Genomic DNA, 22,457 nt, shown 5'->3' with positions numbered 1-22,457 from the left:
ATATATGAAATACAGCAGTATTAGAAAAGTTTGTAGCAAAAAAGCACCAACATAAATAGATAGATGAATACCAACGCTCAAGGTCACAGAAAAACAAGAACAACCCAAATCCAAAGTTAGAAAAGTAAAAGAAGTAACAAAAATTTGAGAATAAATGAAATACAAATTTTGGAAACATGAAAGATGAATGAAATAAAGAATTGTTTTTTTTTTAATTGACAAACTTTAGGTAGACTAAGAAAGAAAATGATAATACAGATATCAAAATTAGAGATGAAAAGGGAGTTATTATAATTGAGACCAAATAAATGCAAAGGATAATTAAAAACTATTATGAACTATGTGCCCAAAATTGGAAATACATAATGAGTATATAAAATACTAGGTAAATATAACCAATATTGAATTACTATGATATAGTAGACATGATCAGATCATTAGTGAATGATGAGATTGAAACCATAACACTCTCTGAACAAAGAAAAGCCCAAGGCCAAATGGCTTCACTGATGAATTATGCTTAACTTTTAAGAAAGAACTATTACCAATTCTTCTCAAACTATTCCAAAAACTTGACAGAGAAGAAATGCTTCAAAACTTATTCTACAAAGCCAGAATTACCTTAATTCTAAAACTTATGGGAGGCGTCATTTCCGAGCGGCGGGGAACGGAGTGGCCAACGGCCTGCAGAGCAACATGCACAAGTTTTACTGTGACTACTGCTATACGTACCTCACCCATGACTCCCCATCTGTGAGAAAAACGCACTGCAGTGGTAGGAAACACAAAGAGAATGTGAAAGACTACTATCAGAAATGGATGGAAGAGCAGGCTCAGAGCCTGATCAACAAAACAACAGCTGCATTTCAATGAGGAAAGATACCGCCTACTCCATTCTCTGCTCCTCCTCCTGCAGGAGTGATGATCCCACCTCCCCTGTCTCCCGGGTCCTCCTCGCCCTGGTATGATGCCTGCACCTCATATGGGAGGCCCTCCCATGATGCCAATGATGGGCCCTCCTCCTCCTGGGATGATGCCAGTGGGACCTGCTCCTGGAATGAAGCCACCCATGGGAGGCCATATGCCAATGATGCCGGGGCTTCCAATGATGAGACCTCCTGCCTGTCCCATGATGGTGCCCACTCGTCCAGGAATGACTCAGCTGGACACATAAGGAGAGAGGGGAGGCCTCTTCCTAGCAGCTCTGTATCGCTTGTTGTGCTTCACCAGGAGATCATGGTGCTGTGACGCTGGGTGTTTTCTAACAGCATGACAAAGAAGACTTGCTCCCCCTTCTTATCAAAGAAAGAATAGTTTTGGAGGGAAGTGAGATTTCAAAAAGTGCAATTTTCATTTGTATTGTGAAATGTGAGAATAAAATTCTCAACCCTTTTAGTTAAAAAAAACTGTATAGGAACACAACAAAAATAAAACTACAGACTAATTAATATCCTTGGTGAACTCATATGTAAAAATCCTCAATAAAATACTAGTAAAGAAAATTAAACAGCACATCAAAATATAATTCATCTGACTACCTAGGATTCATTGCAGTGATATTTCAACAAACATAAATCCATAAATGTATGAGACCTAATAGACATCATCTTAATAAACAAAAGACACTCAAAAGGATATAACATTCATTCATGAAAAAAATCTTGAACAAACTTTAAAAAACTAAAGGCTATATATGATAAACTTATTGAATAGGAAAAAGCTAAAAGAATACATCTTCACAGAGATCTGGAACCACACAAGGAAGTCTACTCTTATTCAATTGTATTTGAAAGTTTAACTAGAGCTATTAGGCACAAGAAATAAAAGAAATACAAATAGCAAAGGATAAAGTCAAATTATCCCTATTTGCAGATGACACAATTCTATATATAGAAGAACCAAGATACTCCACCAAGAGATTTTAGGATTGATAAATTAATTCAGCAAAGCTGCAGGCTACAAAAATCAATCCAAAAAATCATCATTATTTTATATAAATAGGCATACAGAACAATAGTGAAGTTGCTGAGAAACAGCAATTTTATTCCGAATACCTAAGAATAAATTTAACTAAGGAATTTAACTGGAATTTAACTGGAATAAATTTAACTAAGGATGTGGAAGACCTCTACAATTAAAGTATAAAATATTAAAGAGAGAAATTAAAGGTGGCACACAGAAAATGAAAGCAGTCCCAAGTTCGTGGATTGAATGAATATATCTGCAACATTCACAGTACCCAAAGCAATTTACGTATTTAATAGAATTCTCATCAAAATACCAGGCAGGTTCTTCACAGAATTAGAACAAAAATTCCTCAAATTAATATAGAAACACAAAATAGCTGAAGCTATCTTGAACAACAGAACAAAGTTGGAGGTATCAAAATATTAGATTTGGAAACATATTACTAAGTTGATATAACAAAACAGCATAGTATTTGCACTAAAAATTGACACATAAATCAATAGAATAGCATCATAATCCCAGAAATAAATGCATACATATACGCCAATACTGGCATCAACAATGGTATTTTGGATAAGATCTTGAAAACTAAGGCAATAAAAGAAAAAATAAACAAATGGGTTTACAACAAATTAAGACAATTCTGCAAAACAAAGGAAACAATCAACAGAGTGAAGAAAAAAAATGGCAGAACGGGAAACACTCATAAATTATACACCTCAGAAAGGATTAGTATCCAGAATATATATGGACCTCAAAAAATTCAGCCAAAAACCAATCCTTTTAAGAAATGTGCAAAGGGTCTAAAAAGACATTTTTCAAAAGAAGAAATACAAATGGCCAACAAATATTTAAAATAGTGCTCAGTATCCCTATCCATCAGGGAAACGGAAATAAAAACCACAGTAAGGTACCATCTCACTCCAATTAGAATCGCTATTATCAAAAAGACAAGATAACAAATGCTGGTAAGGATGTGGAGGAAAGGAAACCCTAACACTGTTGGGAGAACTGCAAATTAGTACAACCATGATGAAAAAGAAGAATGGAGGTTCTTCAAAAGACTAAATCTAGATCTACCACGTGATCCAGGAATCTCTCTTCTGGGAATATATCCAAAGGAAATGAAGTCAGCACAAACAAAAAATAGGTTAACTTCTATGTTTATTGCAGTAATATTCACAATAGCTAAGTTAAAGAATCAACCCTTGATGTCATCAATAGGTGAATGGAGAAAGACAATGTGAGAAATATGTGTGTGTGTGTGTGTGTAGTCATAAAGAGAAATCCTGACAATTGCAGCAAAATTAATGGATTGGAGATCATTACTGTGAGTAAAATAGGGCAGACACAGAAATATATCCCACATTTTCTGTCATATGTGGAAGTTAAAAATATGTAAAACCAAATATTCATTTCTATTTCTAGTTTACTAATTTTTATCTTGTTTTAGTTTAATCATGAAAGGGTACTGAGTTTTATTCATGTTTATTCTATCCAATGAGATATAATTTTTAAAAAGTTTACTATTATTAAGTAGAAAAGTAGTTTTCCCATAATTATATATATTTATAAAGTAAAAGGTGATGTTTTGACATATGTATATATTATATAATGATGAAATCAGGATAGTTAGCATGTCTCATACTTCATATTTATAATTTATTCATGATTTTTCAATGTTGTCACCTCTGCACCCTTTGTATAAACCTCATTATAATAAAAAGAAGAATCATTATGACTTGAAAAGTTAAGTTTTATTATGGAGTTTCTCAGATATGACTCTCTTTCATGAAAGTTGTACCTATAGCAATCCTCTTACATCCCATTTAACCATTCAAGATTTTGGTGGTTCAATCATTAAATAACCATTACTGTAGCACCTGTTCTATGCCAGTTCTTATGCCAGACACAAGAAGGGAATAACCCTCCCTCTGGCTGCTTTCATGGAATTCAGTATATTACTAACAGCCAATGTGTTGCTGTCAATGTCATTTTTCTCTCTACATCATGTTCACCGAATCTCTGACAGTCACTTCAAAGATGCTTCCTACATTCTATCCTTTGGATTACACATATTTGTTTACAATAACCTCACACCAGATTGAAGGAATGAATAGCATGTATATAAAACATACTCCACTCCTAAAACTATAATAGCACTGTATGTGTGTGTGTGGTATACAGATGTACATACACACACACATAAGTGATCTTCAAAAAGTTCATGGAAAATGTGTACTATGAAAATACTATTTATTTCAAAAACTTTTGCACAAAATAAACATCTTTTATTTTCATTTTCTGTGAACTTTTTATGTACTATCAACACATACAGGTGGCTCATTATATATATAATGCATATAATCACTCATTCAATAATAAGCTTTCAAAGTATTGAAATCATATTTATTAAGCACACATAATCAGAAAGTATAGGAAGCACTAATATCAGAATATGAAAAAGATAATTTCAAGCAACTCATAGTAGTCTAGGACAAACAGAAAGGTGACAGTAATTAAAATGAAAATGGTAACTGGAAGGAATTATAAACTAGTTCCAGAATGCTACAACTCCAACCTGAAGTCTTTTTTAGAAGATAATTTTTATGATTTTTTTTTCTTACTTGTTACCCTTGACTTTGCTAATGATGAATCTGATTTTTCTCTACAGAGGTAGGTCCTTTCCAGAAGAATGCAGAACATGCTGAAGAGAGGTATTATGCTAGCAATGGCTCTCTTCTTCTTCTTTTTTGACAGGCAGAGTTAGACAGTGAGAGAGAGAGAGACAGAGAGAAAGGTCTTCCTTCTGTTGGTTCACCCCACAAATGGCCACTATGGCCAGCGCGCTGCACCAATCCGAAGCCAGGAGCCAGGTACTTCCTCCTGGTCTCCCATGCGGGTGCAGGGCCCAAGGACTTGGGCCATCCTCCACTGCCTTCCCGGGCCACAGCAGAGAGCTGGACTGGAAGAGGAGCAACCGGGACAGAATCCAGTGCCCTGACTGGGACTAGAACCTGGGGTGCCGGCGCCGCAGGCGGAGGATTACCCAAGTGAGCCGTGGTGCTGGCCGCAATGGCTCTCTTGAATAGAATTGTCAAGAAAGAAACTAGAGACAAAAAATATCCACTGCTGCCATTTTTAACTGCATTAATGTATCATGACATTGGTATCACCCCATTGTGACCTACCAAGGACACTAGCAATGACTTCAATATGAGAGTTGCCAATGTTGCATTTATGTTCTTGGAAATTCAAAAAAATCTATGCTCTGACAGCAATTAAGAGAAAGAGTACCAAGATTTTCCTTCAAGTACTATTTTTACTTATCTGGCTAAAATTATCCTTCCATTTGTGGCACAAAGTAATAGTCCTTTTCTATATCACAGGGGTAGGTTCCCCTCTCAAATGTTTTTTTATATTTCTTAGAAATATTTGGAAGAAAAACCTTGCTTTAATTTTACCCATTCAATTCTACAACTGCTAGAAAAGAGCCTCACTGAGGTAAAGGACTGGCAGGTAGGATAGAGATTGAGAGCTCACAAGCAAATCAATGGAAGGCAAACAAATGAAAAAGAAACAATAATCTATGTGCCTAACATACTTTACCTTCCTCTCTTTTGTAGTTCCTCTGAGGATATGAGAGCTGCTTCAAGTCCCAACTGCTCCATTTCTGATCCAGCTCTCTGCTAATGTGCCTAGGAAAGCAACAGCAGATGCCCCAAGTCTCTGGGCCCCTACCACCTACATGGGAGACCCTAAAGAAAGCTCCTGGCTTTGACCTGGCCTAGTCCTGGTCATTGTGGCCATCTGGGGAGTGAATCAGTGAATGGAAGATTCCTCTGTCTCTCCTCTGTGTCTCTTTCAAAAAAAAAAATAAATAAATCTTTTTTAAAAAGCTAGAGAATCTTCAATAGTATTCTTTCCAAGCTAGAGTGAGGTGAGAGAAACATGTATACACTCCTCTTATGAAAGGAAAGTACACACTGCGGGCTCCAAAACAGTGCGCCAAGGAGTCTTGGGCTATTAGTAAAAAGCTCTATTTGGCAGCCTGAGGTCAAGACAGAAAGAATCATTTTTTTCTTTCTCTTTAAAGATGAAGTCACAACTTATGCTCCACGATTAGAAATATTGCCTGATGATGGAGCTGGCATCGTGTTACAGCAGATAAAGCTGCTGCCTGTGATACCAGCATACCATATGGGAGCATGTGTTGGGAGTCTTGGTTGCTCCACTTCCATTCCAACTCCCTGCTAATTCACCTGGGTAAGCAGTGGAAGATGTCCCAAGTTTTGGGTCCCTGCCACCCACGTGGGAGAACTTAATCAACAGATGGAAGATCTCCTTCTCTGTCTTTTCCTTTCTCTTTGTTACTATACCTTTCTTTTATTTTTGTTAAGATTTTATTTGTTTGTGAGGTAGAGTCACAGACAAAGAGAGGGAGAGATAGAGAAAAAGGTCTTCTATCTGCTGGTTTACTCCCCAAGTGGCCAAAATGGCTGAAGCTGTTCAATCCAGTCAGGAGACAGGGACTTCTTCCAGGTGTCCCACATGGGTGTATAGGCCTATGCAATTGAAGATTGGAAACTTGAAACCTAACCAACCAAATAGCAGCAATTCTCTGAAGCCCTGATACAAGAATTTCTGTTACAATAGTCCACAAGAGGAAGCTCTATAATACTGTCATCTTGTAATTCAAAGGCCTCTAGAAAACTGAACTCTTCTGCAAAAGCAAAATAGGAACAGCTGGATAAATTGATCAATATACTCACCCTAGTAACAGGTTATGTTACATTTTTGGTGGTATATGGAATTGTTTGATAATGTAAATTGGTAGTAATATTTAACATACATTTATGGTAATAAATATTTGCATTAGAGGACATTAGAGGATGGTGATTGTGGCACTTGAAATTTATGTAAGTGTACTTTATTCTTGCACTTTATGTACTTTTCTACTTTACTTACTTTTACACTTTATTTAAAATCTACTTACACTTTTTATATGTGTAAGTATACTTACACTATGTTTGCAACTAATTCTCCTTTTCTGTCTCCTAGGGTACATTTTATCCTGACTGGAAGATCCTAGTGGAGCCAGCAATCATAAAAATCATCAATCTGTTGTATATATGATTAGATTTACCCTGAGATCCCATCCTGGATCAGTGAATATCTGAATGTCTCAAGTCAGACCCATCTCTCTGTGCCTGACCTTATATATAAACAAGGAGAGAAAAAGGTATCATTTTGCTAAGATTGCAAAGCAGGTAAGGTCTGAATCTAGGGCTTCAAATCGTCCTTTTGTCAATTCACATAAAGAAAACATTGACCACAAAATTAAATAAAATGGATAAAGGTGTAACTAAGAGATGAGCAGGGAACAAAAGGTTAGTTACTTCTTTAGGTCCTGTATCCATATCCACTAAGTCCAAATTCAAACTCATTGTGGTTCTGCCCCTCTCTTCTGCCCCTTGAAGGCACTCACGATTGAAAGATCTGACTCATCAAGACACTTTATGAGGAAAAGTAAAGAAAGATTAATATTACAAAGATTGTAAATTACTACAGGAGTGCTTCCCGAATGATCCTTCTTGAGAACAAAACAATGCCAGTGGAAAAGAGATAAAATATAGAGTGACATGAGCATGGTATCAATGAAATAAGAGGTACCAACAAAATACAATATGGAATTGTTGACCAAACGGTATCTATTGCTACAAATCAAAATATAATCATGAAATAAACTAAATGTCTCAAGTTTTAAAAATTTAATTTATTTGTGTACATTTCACAATTTAAAATCACTTGTAGCAATTAGCATTGTATTGTGGGATAAGCCACTGCCTGTGTTGATGTTATTCCATTTCAAAGTGCTGGTTGGAGTCCCAGCTGCTCTGCTTCCAATCCAGTTCCCTTCTAATAGGCCTGGTAAAGCATCAGAAGTTGGTTCAAGTACCTGGGCCTTGCCACCCATGTTGGAGACACAGATGGAGTTACTGGCTACTGGCTTTGGCTTGGTTCAGCCCAGTCCCTGGTCACTGCAGCCATTTCAGGAGTAAACCAGGAGCTGGAAGATCTCTTTCTCTGTCTCTCCCTTTCTCTGTCACTCTGCCTTTCAAATAAATAAAATAAAAATCTTTTAAAAATCATTTACAAATGTAATGTGTGACAATGGGATTAAAATTTCAAACTTTGCCAACAGAATACAGCTAAAATAAGTATAACATCTAGTATAATGGTTAATTACACCATTTATAATAAGATACAGCTGAGTTAAAATATTGCCTTAATTAGTTATTACTACCAATATTATTGATATTCCCAGCATCTGATCACTCTAGCCTTATGTGCCAAATCTTTCCTAGTTGTTTTATCTACACAAAGTGTTTCAATATTTAAAAGAGCAATTTGAGGAAGACAGTATAACTATCCTCATTATATAAGTATATATATACATAAAATATACTATATATGTTACGTACTGAACTAATGTTATTATATTACATGTTTCATTGGGTAACTGGAAAAATAATTAAAAGACAATGTTTACAAACATTTCAGCAAGGAATCTACCACTTTTTGGTACACACTCAATACATAAAAATTTATTGTCATTATGATTAATTTATTACATGAATACAAAATTTATAAGTGTGATATTTTCTTCTTTCACACATGGAAACTTCAATTAGGTAGATCAAATAAATATGTTGATTTCTCGGGAATCCCCAGAGCATGTGCAAACACATGGAGATTGAACAACATGCTCCTGAATGAACAATGGGTCATAGAAGAAATTAAAAGGGAAATCAAAAATTTTCTGGAAGTAAATGAGGATAACAGCACAACATACCAACAGCACAACAAACCTATGGGATACAACAAAAGCAGTGTTAAGAGGAAAATTTATATCAATAGGTGCCTACATCAAGAAATTGGAGAGGCACCAAATAGATGAGCTTTCAAGTCATCTCAAGGATCTAGAAAAGCTGCAGCAAACCAAACCCAAACCCAGTAGGAGAAGAGAAATAATTAAAATCAAAGAAGAAATCAACAGGATTGAATAAAAAAAATTACAAAAAATCAGCCAAACGAGGAGCTGGTTTTTTGAAAAAAATAAACAAAATTGACACCCCATTGGCCCAACTAACTAAAAAAAGAAGAGAAAAGACCCAAATCAATAGGATCAGAGATGAAAAAGGAAACATAACAACAGACACCACAGAAATAAAAAGAATCATCAGAAATTACTACAAGGACTTGTATGCCAGCAAACAGGGAAATCTATCAGAAATGGACAGATTCTTGGACACATACAACCTACCTAAATTGAGCCAGGAAGACATAGAAAACCTAAACAGACCCATAACTGACACAGAAATTGAAACAGTAATAAAGGCCCTCCCAACAAAGAAAAGCCCAGGACCAGATGGATTCACTGCTGAGTTCTACCAGACATTTAGAGAAGAACTAACTCCAATTCTTCTCAAACTATTCAGAACAATCGAAAAAGAGGGAATCCTCCCAAATGCTTTCTATGAAGCCAGCATCACCTTAATTCCTAAGCCGGAAAAAGATGCAGCATTGAAAGAGAATTACAGACCAATATCCCTGATGAACATAGATGCAAAAATACTCAATAAAATTCTGGCCAATAGAATGCAACAACACATCAGAAAGATCATCCACCCAGACCAAGTGGGATTTATCCCTGGTATGCAAGGATGGTTCAACGTCTGCAAAACAATCAACGTAATACACTACATTAACAGGCTGCAGAAGAAAAACCATATGATTCTCTCAATAGACGCAGAGAAAGCATTTGATAAAATACAACACCCTTTCATGATGAAAACTCTAAGCAAACTGGGTATGGAAGGAACATTCCTCAATACAATCAAACCAATATATGAAAAACCCATGGCCAACATCCTGTTGAATGGGGAAAAGTTGGAAGCATTTCCGCTGAGATCTGGTACCAGACAGGGATGCCCACTCTCACCACTGCTATTCAATATAGTTCTGGAAGTTTTAGCCAGAGCTATTAGGCAAGAAAAAGAAATTAAAGGGATACAAATTGGGAAGGAAGAACTCAAACTATCCCTCTTTGCAGATGATATGATTCTTTATTTAGCAGATCCAAAGAACTCCACTAAGAGACTATTGGAACTCAAAGAAGAGTTTGGCAAAGTAGCAGGATATAAAATCAATCCACAAAAATCAACAGCCTTTGTATACACAGGCAATGCCACAGCTGATGAAGAACTGCTAAGATCAATCCCATTCACAATAGCTACAAAAACAATCAAATACCTTGGAATGAACTTAACCAAGGACGTTAAAGATCTCTACGATGAAAACTACAAAACCTTAAAGAAAGAAATAGAAGAGGATACCAAAAAATGGAGAAATCTTCCATGCTCATGGACTGGAAGAATCAATATAATCAAAATGTCTATTCTCCCAAAAGCAGTTTATACATTCAATGCAATACCAATCAAGATACCGAAGACATTCTTCTCAGATCTGGAAAAAATGATGCTGAAATTCATATGGAGACACAGAAGACCTCGAATAGCCAAAGCAATCTTGTACAACAAAAACAAAGCCGGAGGCACCACAATACCAGATTTCAGGGCATACTACAGGGCAGTTGTTATCAAAACAGCATGGTACTGGTACAGAAACAGATGGATAGACCAATGGAACAGAATAGAAACACCAGAAATCAATCCAAACATCTACAGCCAACTTATATTTGATCAAAAATCCAAAACTAATCCCTGGAATAAGGACAGTCTATTCAATAAATGGTGCTGGGAAAATTGGATTTCCATGTGCAGAAGCTTGAAGCAAGACCCATACCTTTCACCTTACACAAAAATTCACTCAACGTGGATTAAAGACTTAAATCTACGACCCAAAACCATCAAATTATTAGAGAGCATTGGAGAAACCCTACAAGATATAGGTACAGGCAAAGACTTCTTGGAAAAGACCCCAGGAGCATAGGCAGTCAAAACCAAAATTAACATTTGAGATTGCATCAAATTGAGAAGTTTCTGTACTTCAAAAGAAACAGTCAGGAAAGTGAAGAGGCAACCGACAGAATGGGAAAAAATATTTGCAAACTATACTACAGATAAAGGGTTGATAACCAGAATCTACAAAGAAATCAAGAAAATCCACAACAACAGAACAAACAACCCACTTAAGAGATGGGCCAAGGACCTCAATAGACATTTTTCGAAAGAGGAAATCCAAAATAGACTGGATAAAGAAATTAGGGGACATGTACTCCATAGAATACTATACAGCAGTAAGGAACAATGAAACCCAGTCATTTGCAACAAGATGGAGCAATCTGGAAAACATCATGCTGAGTTAATTAAGCCAGTCCCAAAGAGACAAATATCATTTGTTTTCCCTGATCGGTGACAACTGAGCACCAAAGGGGAAACCTGTTGAAGTGAAATGGACACTATAAGAAACAATGACCTGATCAGCTTTTGTCCTGACTCTAGATGTACAATGTAATACTTTATCCTTTTTAGTATTTGTTGTTGTTGTTGTTGTTGTTCTAGTACTAGTGGTTGAACTCTGTAAATTACACACAATTATTCTTAGGTGTTTAAATTTTAACTGAAAAGTGATCCCTGTTAAATTTCAGAGTGGAAAAAGAGAGGGAGGAGATGCACAATTTGGGACATGCACAATCAGTCTTGCCCCAAATGATGGAGTTAGAAATGTGCCAGGGGATTCCAATACAATCCCATCAAGGTGGCATGTACCAATGCCATCTCACTAGTCCAAGTGATCAATTTCAGTTCACATTCGATGGCTTGGATAGGTCTAAGAAACAAAGGGATCACACAAACAAGACAAGTGTCTGCTAATACTAACTGATAGAATCAAAAAGGGAGAGAAAGATCCAACATGGGATGTGGGATACACAGCAGACTCATAGAATGGCAGATGTCCTAAACAACACTCTGGCCTCAGAATCAGCCCTTAAGGCTTTCGGATCTGGCTGAAGAGCCCATGAGAGTATTGTAGGCATGGAAAGCCAAGATACCATGGAAAAGAAAAAAAGAAGAAGACCTAAATGAAAGATCTCTGCGAGTGAGATCCCAGTGGAAAGAACGGGGCCATCAAAGAAGGAGGTACCTTTCTCCGAAGGGAGGAGAGAACTTTCCACTTTGACTGTGACCCTATCGGTATAAGATCAAAGTCAGCGAACTCTAAGGGCTTCCATAGCCCTGGCAACTCATGACTAGAGCCTAGGGAGATTAGTGACGCCATGAACAGGAGTGTCAAATTGTTAAGTCAGCAACAGAAGTCACTGTGTACTTACATCCCATGTGGGATCTGTCCTTAATGTGTTGTCTAATGTGCAGTGATGCTATAACTAGTACTGAAACAGTATTTTTACACTTCGTGTTTCTGCGTGGGTACAAACTGATGAGATCTTTACTAATTATATACTGAATCGATCTTCTGTATATAAATATAATTGGAAATGAAAAAAAAAACCTGGTGTTAAATTGGAAATGGCATAGAAAATTAATTAATTTTTTAAAAAAAATATTATGTAGGATCTCTGTCTTTAATGTGCTGTACACTCTTATTTAATGCTATAATTAGTACTCCAACAGTATTTTTTTTCACTTTGTGTTGCTATATGGGGGCAAACTGTTGAAATCGTTACCTAATATATACTAAACTGATCTTTTGTATATAAAGTGAATTGAAAATGAATCATGATGTGATAGGAAGGGGAGAGGGAGCGGGAAAGGGGAGGGTTGTGGGTGGGAGGAAAGTTTTGGGAGGGGGAAGCCATTGTAACCCATAAGCTGTACTTTGGAAATTTATATTCATTAAATATGTTTAAAAAAAATAAATATGTTGATTTCACCACATGAGATATTAAAAAAACCCTAAAATTATCAAACCATCATATAACATATCTTCTAAATAATCGAAATGGGGGAGAGAAATATCAGTTATATTATAAAATTAAAAATCAAATGAAACGCCACATGTCATTTAAGAAAAATGGAGAATCATAGAATAACAAACAAAGATGGCAAAGGCAAATTAACACAACACTGTCAGTGTTATAAATAGTAGAATGGTATTATCAAGTTATAAGTCATTAAAATAGAAGTATAACACAATTAAATTAAGAAAACTTTTGATAAAAATAACTACTCTCGATTGATGAAAAATATAGATCAAGATGATCAAATTAGTATAAACCCACTAAAGGTAAATATAACACCAAACTTCATAAGGCAAAAGCTGTAAAAAACCCATAAAATTAAAAAATCACTACAAACAAACTTTAAAACACTTTACCTAGTATTTGACCAGTTAAGGCAATGAAAAACATGAATATAGTTAGTTATCAATACGACTGGATTTAGGTGTACCATTTTAAATTTGTTTTCTATAGGTCCCTGCATACTTATTTCCTTTCTTTATTCTTTCCTGCACTCTTCAGGGCAAATCAAGTGTTATTCATTATTATATTTTAAATCTGCTATTGAATCTTTAGCTATATTTCTCTCCATTGTTTAGTTAAGTTCTATTGTCATGTCACATATATACATGTATGTATAAATAATAGTGTTACATCATGTAAAATATGAGACCTATGTACCACCACACTTACATTCATCCTTGCCCCATCCTTCACACTATTATAATACAGATTACATTTATGTAATATACTCATAACTAAGTTATAGCATTTAGCTTTCAGCAATAGTAATAAAATATGGATTTCAAGTGTTGAAGTAACAATATAATTTATACTAACATATTTCCTAAATTATTTTTTCTGGCCAAATATCAGGTTCTTTGCTTTTAAGACTTCAGTTACATGTATGTTAACAGAAACATATAAGAAGACCTAGATGTGGTACTAGCAGATAGGGACAGTAGAGATCTCATTACAAATATGTTTGGGGTGGGCATTTGGCCTGATGATTAAGACAAGACACCTGTACCCTACATCAGAATGCCTGGGTTCTGCATCTGGCAACTTCTCTTGAATCCAGCTTCCTGTTAATGTGGACCCTGAGAGGCAACGGTGATAGTTCATGTAATTGGTTTTCTACCACCTATGTGGGAGACCTGTGTTGAGTTCTTGGCTACCAGCTTCTGCCTGGACCAGCCCTAACCACTGTGGGCATATGGAAAGACAGAATGGGAGCTCTCTGTCTCACTTTCTTTCAGTGCCTCTCTGTCTGCCTCTCTTACTCTCTCAAATAAATATTTTTAAAAATAAATAAAATAATTTTAAGTAAAGGAAAATACTTCTGGGGGTTAAATGTAAGAAATAAAAGAAGATAAAAAGAAATTATAAAAATGAATTGAGTGAAATTCTTGAACTGAAATGAATGAAAATCTTTAAGTGAAATTAGATATTACAAAAAAATTGTTAATGAACCTGAGCTCAATAGAAGCATATACTGAAAGAAATGTAGCTTAAAAGTCAAGCTAGCTAAAAAGACTCATATATATGCTGCTTATGGTAGACACACTGAAGTACAAAGACATAAACTAAAAAGACAGAAAAAAGATGCATCAAATTTTTAGTGTAAGAAAGCTAGCTATACTTTCCAATATGAGACAAAGTAGACATCAAGACTACAGATATTACCCAAGAAGAACACACTAAATTACAAAAATAGGAAATATATTAAAAATTCATGATAGATATATAAGTATAAAAATCAGATATTTTCAAATACATAAAGAACCACGAAGAAAACTAAACAGAGAAACAAAATCACACAGGCACATGATTCTAATACTACTGTCTTAGCAGCTTCTAAAACAATTAAATTTAATCAGAGAGAGAAAATTTAAGCATCTGGATAAAATCTGAACACACTGAATTATTTGACAGTTACAGTACATTGTAACCAACAACTACTATATATACATTCACCTGCAAATGGAACCTTCCTCAAGATACAACATATACTAGAGCATAACACAGGCCTCAATAAATTTGTGAAAACTGAAATAGCATTGTGCTCTTATTTTTTTACCGTAACAGATTTAAAAAGGAAGTAGGAAATAATTACCTGGAAAATCTCTAGATATTTGTAAATTAAACATTCCATTTAAAAAAGAACTAACAAGTAACATTAGATTACAAAAAATATTAAAAAATTTAACTGAATGATAATATCTAAAACTTTGTGGGATCTGTTAATATAGTGCCCATAGTCTTAAATCTTTGTATTAGATACAAATAAAAGTCTATAATAAAATACCCGTTTCATTCTTAAGAAGTTACCATGGAAGAGTATATTAAAACTAAAAGAATAAGGAAGAAAGAAATATAGGTAAGATCAAAAACTAATAATATAAGACACAGAAAATGGAGAAAATTAGCAAGTGAAAGATGGGCTCTTGTAAACAAAAATGAGGTGGGAAAAAAACTTGGGAAGAGTGATATGCAGGAAAATAATATTTCCTAAATCAAGACTAGAAAGGGCAAGATCTCCATGTATCTTACACATTACAAGGGATATAAGGAAATATGAACTACTTTATATCACTGAATTCAACAATCTGATGAAATGGACTAAACCTATGAAAAAGTGAACTTATTAAAGCTGATACCTAATGAAAGAGAAACTCTGAAAAATATTACATTATTAAATAAACTAAAATGGTTACTAAAATATCATGAAGAAAACTCCAGGCCCAGATCATTTCACTTTGCACTAATGAATTCTATCAAATATTCCAGGGAGAAATACTAGCAAAATGGTGGGGATGATAATACTGATAATACTGTTTTATGACTCCTGATACCAAGATATGACAAAAATAAAAAGGAAATCAAAGACTAATGGCTATCCTAGTTGTACGTAAAAAATCCTTAAATAACTTACAGAAAACTGAATACTGAAATATATACAAAAAGTATAACAGTGACAAAATGGATTGTTTCAGGAATGTAATGATGGGTTAACTTTGTAGTTTCCCATAATAAGAAAGTGAAAGAGAAAACATGACTATATAATCAAATGAAAAAAATTCAGTAAATTTAACACAGAATTATTCTTAAAATTCTCAGCAAATTAGCACTGGAGAGAAACTTGCTCAAATTGATAAAGAGCATCTAAAAAACTTACAACTAATTTCTTTCTTAATGATAAGAAACTAGATACTTTCTCTTCAGACTAGGGAGAAAGATAACACAATTTAAAATTATCTGCAAAGTGAAATTAGTTTATATATAATAACAAAAAATTGAGAAAATAAAATTTAAATATTTAAGTTACAATTTTATAAATGAAACATTAAAAAGATAATTTTATCTAAAACTTAAATTTAAAATTTAACAATGTTTCCATATTGAAAACTACAAAGCTTGTTTCTATACTGAAACTATAAAATATTCTGTAAGAAATTAAAGGTGACCTAACAAATGAAGAACTATGCCATTCTGATAGATAAGATGATTCAATTTTGTTAAAATGTCAGTTCTGTAATTTATATGTAAGTTCAATGTAATCAAAATATATTTCTCAGGAAGTTTTCATTTTCACTTTAGAATTGAAATGAAAATACAAAGGTCCTACTGCAGTCAAATTCCATTCCCCCCAAAACCTGAAATAGAAGAATAAATTTTTAGACTCATGCTATCCCCATCTCAAGATTTATGCTGAAGCTTCAGTGAAAAGCACTGGCATAAGGTCTAGAATCTGGTGGTCTTACCACTGATTGTATGAAACAATTAAAGAAGAATTAACTATAATATTCCTCAAATTACTCAAAAAATTGAGAAGGATGGAATTCTGCCCAACTTTTTATGAGGCCAGCATTACTCTGATAATGAAACCAAGCAAAGATGCTACAACAACAACAAAGAAAACTACAGATCAATATCCCTGATGAACATGGATGTAAAAATTACCAACAAAATATTAGCAAACCAAATCTAACAGCACATTTGAAAAACCACACATCACAGTCAAGTGAGATTTATATCAGGAATTCAAGGATGGCCCAATATTCACAAACAGATAAATGTAAAAATTACATCAACAGAATATAGAACTAAAATTATATAATCATCCTAGTAGATGCAGGAAAAGCATTTGTAAGATTCAACATCTCAAAATGATAAAAACTGTCAATATGCTAGGTATAGAAGGATCATACCTAAAATAGAGGATATATAATATAAGATGACAGTTATCATCCCAAATGGGGAAAAGCTGAAAGTGTTTCCTCTGCAATCCAAACAAGACAAAGATTTCCACTTTCACTGTTCTTATTTAATATAACTTTGGAAATTTTGTAAGAACAAAGAGTGAAATTCTCATAGTTCTAACTCCTAGAATCACAATGATGTTTCCCAAGTGTAAAAATAAGTAGCTAAAATCAATGAGAGGTTGAAGAACTCAAAATGGAATATAAACAGTAACATAAGTGCCTGCCTATATGAGAAACATGACCACAGAAAAGGAACAAAAAAATTTAACCTAAATTTGGAAAACAGTATTTTTACTGGCTATATTAAGAGAAAAATATAGTAAGTGAATGTTAATTTATTACTGAAGGAAGAAAACTGCCTTTTATAAACTTATATTGTTTATAAAGTCTGTGCTAGCATATAATAATATCCTGGGACTTCACAATCACTCCTGACTCACCCAGAACAACTTCATGATAAGTGCTTTATACAAGTGTACTCTTTAAAATGCTACTACCGTATTTTTATGTTTTCTATGTTCAGATATAAAATACCCTTGTGTTACAACTGCCTTCAGTATTCAGTACACAGTAACATACTGTTACAGGTTTGTAGCATAGGAGCAATAAGCTATACAATATACCTTCAGTGTGTAGTTAGCATGATATACGAAAAAGGACAGTCACTTAGCGGCACATGTCTCAGAACATTTTCTCACAGTTAAGCAGCATATACTGTGTGTGTGCGTGCCTGTGTGTATAAAATCCATGGTATGGTATTTACTTCTAGCACATATTTACATATTTAGTGTACATGCTTAGATATATGCATTCATAGGGAGAATCAGAAATAAATACAGATGTGTGCATAACTATGTGAGTAAATCTGTATATTTTTCCCAACTCTGGGCCTAAAAGCAGTGATACTACAGAAGCAATGAATGCACTTATACACATGGGGGCATATTGAATAAACACAGGGATCAACTTAAAGGCATCCAAAAGTCAAATCTAGGAAAACTGGAAAAATAAGAGCAATGGTTGCCACATGTAGAAACCCATAAAATAAAATAAGTATCCATAAATTTGTGTTGGTTTAAAACAATGACTGAATACATGAAATAAAGGGAGAAGGTCATTTCTTCCTTATAAGGTGGATTCCAGTGAGTAAGTGTAGGAGGTATCATAGAAATATAAATCAACATAATTAAACACTATAGTTAATATTTTATCAATGTTAATTTTCTGATTTTAGCAATTGTTATATGTAATAATGCTACAAAAATGGTTATGCAAGATTCTAACATTAGGAAATCTTGGTAAAGAACACATAGGAATTCTAGTATTATTGAATATTTATATGTGAGTTTAAAATTACTTGAAAATCACAAAAGCTGGGAAAATTATATAGAAATTTTACTAAAGATTTTCAACAGGATGATAACCTGTAGGTGACCAATTTCAAATAGAAGTCACAATAAAATACCACCTGATAACCATTTAAATAGATGATATTTAAAAGACTGAAAATTTCCAATGTTGGTGTTAATGGACAATAACTGATAATCTCATACAAGGGTATTTCCAAGTCTTCATGGAAAAATGTAATTGAAAGAAGTTTATTTTGGTGCAAAAATTTTAAATTCAATGCATAAGAGCTCGTTCTAAAAATGCTTGTGGAAATGCATATTATGGAAAATTATGCACGAAAGTTTTTGCAACAAAATAAATATAATTCTATTTTCCATGAACTGTTTGAAGTCTCCTCACATACATTGGTTTTGAGAGTGAAGAGACTCCACTTATCTAGAAGACTCTTCTAGAGGTTTCCTAAAAGTTAAGCAAAAGTCTGTCTTATGATTGAACAATTCCAGTTTTAGATGCTTACATCAGAGATCTGCTAACATACTCAAAACTGATTAAAATTGGAAATAACTTAGGTGTTCACCTACAGGAGCCTGGATAAGTAAACTGTATCATAACTATTGAATGGAATACTTGTTTTATGTTGCAATTATAAAGAAAAAATAATTTTAAAACCCACTGATTCAGGGAATAGCCTGAATGAATCCTGGTACCATTATAAAGAGTGGAAGAAACCAGACACATACTGTACGATTCCATTCATGCTAATCTCATCTCAGAAACAAGCAAAACAAACCTACTATCAGAGAAATCATAACATTGTTTCCTATGAGAATTTGCTTGAATGGAAAGAGGGAGAAGAGTAGATTCTCAAATATTAGAAATATTTTAACTTCCAAATGAGGTAGCAGTCATTTTTAAGAAACATCATGGAATGATTCAGCTAAGATCAATGCATTTAACTAAATTTTACCTAAGTGATAATATGAATTTGTAAAAACAATAAGGAAAGTCCTCAATTACTGATATGTAACAATCTTCTGGCAATATTAAAATATCTATTGTATAAGAATATAAAGATATAACACACTGTAAAAGTGTATGTGTGTTTATATGCATCTGTATATGTTCACATTTGGGGACTGTGTGTGTGTGCCTGAATATGCACACATGCATGTGCTTGTGAGAAAGGATGAACAAGAAATTAGTAACACTAGTTATCCTCAGCAAGGAGGAGCTCGGTGACCAGGGAAGACAAACTGAGAATACAAATTACATTTCACTGAATGCCTTTTTGTAAATTTTGAATTTGTAACATATATATTATAATTTTATAAGTGCATTTTAAAAATTTCTTCTGAGAGACAAACATGTTTTAATGATTCCTCTAGCTTATGCCTGGGTTCACTACTTAGTTCTGGCTCCTGACTCCAGTTTCCTAAACCTGGGAGGCACTGGTGATGGCATAAGCTGTCCTACCCACGTGAGAAATGTGGATTGAATTCCTGGCTCCCAGCTTTGTGCCTGGTGGGCCCAGTTCTGGTTGTTATGGGCATTTGAGTAGTGAACCAACAGATGGAGAGAGTGCTCATTCTCTCTCTGTGTCCTCTGTATCCCTGTGTCTCCCTCTCCCTTCTTACTTCCTCTTTCCCTTCTCCCCTCTCTCTCCATTTTTGTCTCTTAAAGCAATCTAAAAATAGTAAAAATAACATACTTTAAACATAACATGAAGCAAATACAGCAGATGTTGATAACATAGAATGTGGATTCTGGGATCCCAGGATGTGCAAGTTCACTGTTATTTTCATACTCTATATTTATGACATGTTCATAATGAAATTTTATAAAATACACAAAGTAAACCTTCATTACCAGAAGAAAATAACAAATTTTTAAAAATATGTAAACCATTTATCAGCGCGATGCGCTGGCCGCAGTGGCCATTGGAGGGTGAACCAACGGTAAAAAAAGGAAGACTTTCTCTCTCTCTCTCTCTCTCTCTCTCTCTCTCTCTCTCTCCACTCTGTCAAAAATAAATAAATAAATAAAAATAAATAAATAAATAAACCATTTATTAGGAGGATAAACAAAAGAATACAGAAAAAGTAATTCTTTAAAGCATTTTAAAAAGCTGATAAATTAGAACAAAGACTTGACTGAGGGAGAAGAGTAGGAAAGGGTAGTGACGGTAAAAACCCACTAGTCAGACTTATTTGCTAAAAAGGGCACAGCAGAAATAAGTAAAACTTCATCTTAATGTGTTTGAAAATCTGCATAGATTGTGATTTTTCTAGAAGAAAAAAAGGTTAAATATTGTAATAGAACAAAACCAAACAATAATCATAGAAAAAAAGGGGGAAAGAAATTCTAAATAATTCTCACTTCCATTCCAAACCACCAAAAACAAAGCAAGGTTTAGATGATTTCATTGATGTGTTCATTTAATCTGTGGTAGTTATTCTAGAACCTTTTAAAGCATTCTTGGCCATAAAATAAGAGAAATACTCAAAATTATTTTAACCAGAAAATTTGATGTCAAAACCTGACAATAAAACAAGAGAAAATCACAGACCAATCTGACTTATATACTTGTAAAAATGTGAAATCAAATTAAAATACTTATAGCTCCATAATAAATTAAAATAAAACACTTTTTAAAGCCAAATAGAATCTGTTCATTCCATAAATAAAGTATATTTATGCAAGAATCATTTGATTTTATCTAATACTTGTTTTTAATGAAATTCCTTAGAAACATATAAAAAGGGAGAGACTTTTCTAACACAATAGACAAAATATCAAACTTAAAATTGGCATCTTACATCAATGATGAAGACCACTCACATCAAAATAACTTACCTATTTGGAATAAGACTTGATACCAACCCCAGAAGTGTCTGCTCAGCAAGATACAATTTGTAAAGTGATAAACAAATTCAATTTGCTCATCTTGGCAATTAGCTCTTTTATCATTAATAACATCTTACCTATGCAAATAGGTCACTAATCAGACAATGATTTGATTATCAAGATTCACATTAAAACCCATCTTAATTTCCCACCAATTTTGAAACTATTCCATGATGAACTTTACCCATTCCTAAATAGTTCTTTGACTTCAAGCACTTCAGTCCACACTCCCAAAGTCTTAATTTCCTGCTTTTGAAACACCATAAACCCTGCCAAGGTGGTGTTTTCCCTTGCTGCAGTAAGTTTAATAAACTCAGCTTTGCTTGATCATAGCTCTTTCTGGTGGTCTTTTGGGGAAAAAGACCAGCAACAATGTGCTGGTCTAACCTAAGAATAAGTCCAATAAAACCTGATTAAATCAAAGATGAGTAACATTTCTAAGATTTTTTAAGTGGCCTGAAAGTACCAGTTTGTGAACTTTTTCAACAAACTAAAATCAGGATCAATTGGAAGGGGGAAATCAAAACTATAAATATTTTCAATGCATTTAATACATATTTTGAAAAAAATCTGAAAAGTAATGAGGAACAGTAAGGTGATCAATTACCCCAAAAACAAAACTAAACAAACTTTCAGATACAGAAAAATAAATAAGAATTCAAATTGAAAGAAAAAACCCATCATAAAAATGAAAATATTAGCAGTAATTAAAATTATTGCATAAAAAGACATACCTTATCCTTGAATATAAAGACTTAATATTATTAAAAAAACATTATCTCCTAAAATTAATTTATTAAAGTTGATGAAATTGCAATCTAAACTGCAATTTCTTCCAACGAGAAGACACATGAGACAGGAGGCAGAAGAGACACACAGATCCACAGAACAAAAATGGAGCCAGTCACAAATGAGAATACAGCATATGCGCAAGATGGCATTACAGATAAATGGGCAATTATTGGCAAATAATCGCAAGTAATGGC

At 34.0% G+C, this 22,457-nt stretch overlaps 1 pseudogene; it reads left to right on the top strand.

Moving 5' to 3' along the window:
* The first annotated feature begins 659 nt into the window (after window positions 1-659).
* Window positions 660-1,379, top strand: LOC133769358 (U1 small nuclear ribonucleoprotein C-like; annotated as a pseudogene).
* Window positions 1,380-22,457: the final 21,078 nt, after the last annotated feature.

This window comes from Lepus europaeus, chromosome 11, assembly GCF_033115175.1.
Source record: "Lepus europaeus isolate LE1 chromosome 11, mLepTim1.pri, whole genome shotgun sequence".
NCBI classification, from domain to species: domain Eukaryota; kingdom Metazoa; phylum Chordata; class Mammalia; order Lagomorpha; family Leporidae; genus Lepus; species Lepus europaeus.
The sequence above is the reverse complement of the archived record's forward strand: the minus strand, read 5'-3'. Positions and strand labels throughout refer to the sequence as shown.